At 44.3% G+C, this 4048-nt stretch overlaps 1 long non-coding RNA gene across 1 annotated transcript; it reads right to left on the bottom strand.

Moving 5' to 3' along the window:
• Positions 1-260: 260 nt before the first annotated feature.
• On the bottom strand, positions 261-1374 carry LOC132111190 (uncharacterized). Its single transcript, XR_009424751.1, has 2 exons — positions 732-1374; positions 261-330 (listed from the first exon to the last, which is right to left on the bottom strand). It is a non-coding gene; the product is annotated as an uncharacterized LOC132111190 (long non-coding RNA).
• Between the last annotated feature and the right edge of the window lie 2674 nt (positions 1375-4048).

Raw genomic sequence — 4048 nt, 5'->3', positions numbered from 1 at the left:
CTCACCCTCATGTCGTTCCAAACCCGTGAGACCTCCGTTTATCTTCGGAACACAGACAAGATATTTTAGATTTAGTCTGAGAGCTCTCTGTCCCTCCATTGAAACTGTGTGCACGGTATACTGTCCAGAAAGGTAAGAAAAACATCATCAAAGTAGTCCATGTGACATCAGAGGGTCAGTATTGGGGATTGCCCCACTGATTGCTAGTTTTTTAATGGTGTTAACCACTTCAGTACTCTGATCAGGGAGGAGTAATCAGATTTCGTTTCCACTTTTATTTTGTGCAAGTTTCAACCTTGTACACATGACAGTATACAACTGAGGTAGTTTCTGTAATAAACAAATAAACAAAATAAATGTCTTGTCTACATACTGTTATGATTCAACAGTAAATTACAAATGAAACATTATCAACAACTCTCATATATCCACTTAGAATACTAAGAAAGCAAGGATATAAACTATGGAAATAAATATAATAGCATAAATCACATTATGCTGCATTATTATAACAACAGATAACAAACTGTAAAATATAGGATTATGCCCATAAGGGGAAGAATTAAACATATTCATATTGCAAATATTAGTGGTATTAGCATCCATGCTAGCGCGAGTGCGCTGATAATTATACAGATCACAAAACAGCGGCAATATTGGCTTAGTTCCAGAAATAGTTGCCGCGCACACAAACATTCCGCATTAAACATAGAATCGTGTTATGAACTTACTTTGTCAGTAACTTTAACTTGCACTCAAGGATGTTGCACACGAGTGGAAAGTCTGCAAACGCTATGAAACTCAAGCTACAAAAACTCCGGCTGCTGCGTTTGTGTAGCAGAGAATACCTCACTTACGTTAGAATCGTATCTGCTTCAAACTACGTATAGCGCATTTTCCATAACTTAACACATTAGCAGAATAAATTACGGACAATAAGAGATAAACCATAAAGAATTCAAAACAGCCGCCCCCACATTTGAGCAGTAAATGTGCAAGTAAATTAATTCTTTAAGAGTCTTTAGTATCATCCTCAAAGGCTGGCAACAGAATCAGGCGGGCAACTGGCCTTGTGTACACTTTGCCCTTGACAAGGACATCTGCTGTTCTCACACATCCATCCTTACTGACCACAGTCTTAACCACTTTACCAATAGGCCACTGAGCTCTGGGAAGTTGTGGATCAATTATCAAGACCACTGAGCCTACTGCCAAATTGTCAGATGGTTTGTGCCATTTCTGGCGTGTCTGAAGTACAGGTAAGTAGTTCCTTGTAAATTGATACCAAAACTGGTCCACAAGATTTTGACAATGTCGCCATCTGTGCCGCCCCATTTCTCCTGAGGCATATGCCACCTGCGGAAGTGATGCATCCCGCCGCCCCATGAGGAGGTTTGGTGTAATGGGATCGAGGTCTGCAACATATGCTGAGACGTATCTAAGGGGTTTTGAATTCAAAATGCACTCTACCTCCACTAAAACTGTAGACAGGACATCTTCAGAGACAGACTGGCTTGCCACTTGCCACTGCCACTTGGAGAGCAGCTTAAATGGAGCGGACCTCTCGCTCCCAAACACAACCAAAATGAGGAGCATTAGGCGGATTGAATTTGAAGAGGATCTGGTAATCGGCTAATTGCTCTTTTAATTGGGCTTCCATAGCTGCAAAGGATTCTCACAGTTCTCGTTCAGCACCACGAAAGTTTGTGCCACAATCGGGCCTGATCTTCTTTGGTCTGCCACGTCTGGCTATGAATCGTCGGAGAGCAAGCAGGAAAGTGTCCACATCCATGGAGTTGAGAAGCTCTATGTGGACAGCTCATGTGGTGAGGCATTTGAAAATGACACCCTAATGTTTCTCAATCCTTCTGCCTATTTTAACGTGATACGGGCCGAAACAGTCCACTCCTGTAGAAAAAAATGGTGGGCAGAGAAGCCTGAGCCGCTCTGGTGGCAAATCTGCCATTGGTGGTACCTTGAACTGTGCTCGCCATCGTTGACAGGATACACAGTTAAGCCGGTGGTGTTTAACAGCTTGGCATCCTCGTAAGATCCAGTATTGCCTCCGTATTTCTGCATACACTCGTTCTGTACATGGGTGCAACAAGCGCTCGTCAAAGTCTTTAATGAGAAGCTTTGTTGCTGGATGCTGTGGATCTAGCACTATTGGATGAATTTGTTCCACACTTGGGCTTTCTAGTCTCTGTAATCGCCCTCCGACTCTGAGTACATTGGTCTCTGGATCCCACTCTGGAGCAAGACATGTTAGTCGACTGTGGATTGGTATATGTTTGTGTGTTTTAAGAGCTGTTATTTCCTCAGGAAAGCTCTGAGCTTGACACTCTCTCAATAGTAGCAATTCTGCTTCACAGTGATCTATGAGCTGGGTGTTATCCGAATCATCTGTTACCTTTCGACATGTCTGTCGAGTTGCCTCCACTAACTCTTTCCATGTGCTGAACTGAGTAACATCTGGAAGGGTTTGATCTGGCTCCATAATTGTTAGGCAGCAGATAGTGAAACCTTTCAGTTCAGGTAGCTCTTCTGACTTTACCTGTTCAGGTCTCTTTGGCCAGTGCTCATAACCCAATTTTAAAAATGATGGCCCCTGACTCCAACGACCAGGCCCAGTAAAACTTAAGAGTGATTCACCTCTTGTGATATCGTCTGCTGGGTTCTGCTGCGTATCCACGTAGCGCCAAGCACTGTGCTCTGTCAACTCCTGTATTTCTGAGACTCGTGTTCCAACAAAGACTTTGAACCTACAAGAATCGGACTGAAGCCACTCTAACACAGTTGTAGAATCTGTCCAGAGAATTGTCTGCTGGATGGTAAGAGTGAGTTCTTCATTCAAAAGCTTTGCTAACTGTGCTCCCGCCAATGCTGCGCATAATTCCAAGTGAGGCATGGACTGTTGCCTCTTGGGAGCAACTCGCGATCTAGCCATTACAAAGGAAGTATGAATGATATCTTCGGTGGCCTCTACTAAGTAAGCCACTGCCCCATATGCTCTCGCAGATGCATCACAGAATATATGGAGGTCATACTTTTGGTGAGCATTTTTGGGAACTGATGAATAACAGCGAGGAATGGTTATCGCACTAAGATGCTGTAACTCACTTTCCCAGGTGTTCCAGGCAGCATGAAGATCAGGCGGCAAGTTTGGGTCATCCCATTCTCTTTTTTTGGACCATTGCTGTTGAATGAGCACTTTTGCTCGGGTGGTGAAAGGTACGATGAAGCCCAAAGGATAATACTGCGTGGCTAGCACTTGATAAGCTGTTTTCATTGTTAGTGCGGCATATTCAATGGGACGATAGTGGTATCCTAGGGTATCAGCAGCACAATTCCACCGGAGACCCAATGTTGGCTCCATTGGATCAGTCTTGCTCTGCCCCAACCATTGTTCTGCCGCCAATGACCTTGCTTCCATGGGTAAATGTGATATCACTGATGGTTGGTTGCTAGCCCATTGTCTGAGGTCAAATCCACCCTCTGATAGAAGACTGCGCAGTTGATCAATTGTTAGCTTGACCTCGGATGTGGTTGGAAAGCTTGCCAGATAGTTGTCCACATAAAAATTCTGCTGCAATGTTTGTAGAGCATCTGGGAAATTCTCTTGGTTATTCCGAGCATGCTGCTGCACAGCGAAAATGGAGCAACATGGGCTGCTAGTTGTACCAAACAGCAAAACCTGCCATTCATAGACGTCAGGACAGTTCTCACAGTGTAAATCTCGCCAGATGAAGCGGAGTAAAGGTCTGTCCTCAGGCAACAGATGGACCTGATGGAACATTCCGCGAATGTCTGCACTAACAGCCACTTGGTGTTGTCTGAATCTCAAAAGGACCCCCAACAATGATGGGCCAAGAGCAGGGCCAGGCAGAAGCTGATCATTTAGTGAAAGACCTTGATATTTGAATGAGCAATTGAAGACCAGCCTTGGTTTATCATTGTGGCACACCAGGTGGTGGGGAATGTACCATGCCTCCTCTGAGTTGGTAACTTCTTCAGGTTGGAGCTTCATAACATAACCTGCTTTAATAAG

The sequence above is a fragment of the Carassius carassius genome, chromosome 30, assembly GCF_963082965.1.
Source record: "Carassius carassius chromosome 30, fCarCar2.1, whole genome shotgun sequence".
In the NCBI taxonomy this organism is placed as follows: domain Eukaryota; kingdom Metazoa; phylum Chordata; class Actinopteri; order Cypriniformes; family Cyprinidae; genus Carassius; species Carassius carassius.
Note: the sequence above shows the minus strand (reverse complement) of the source record. Positions and strands in the feature narration are given on the sequence as shown.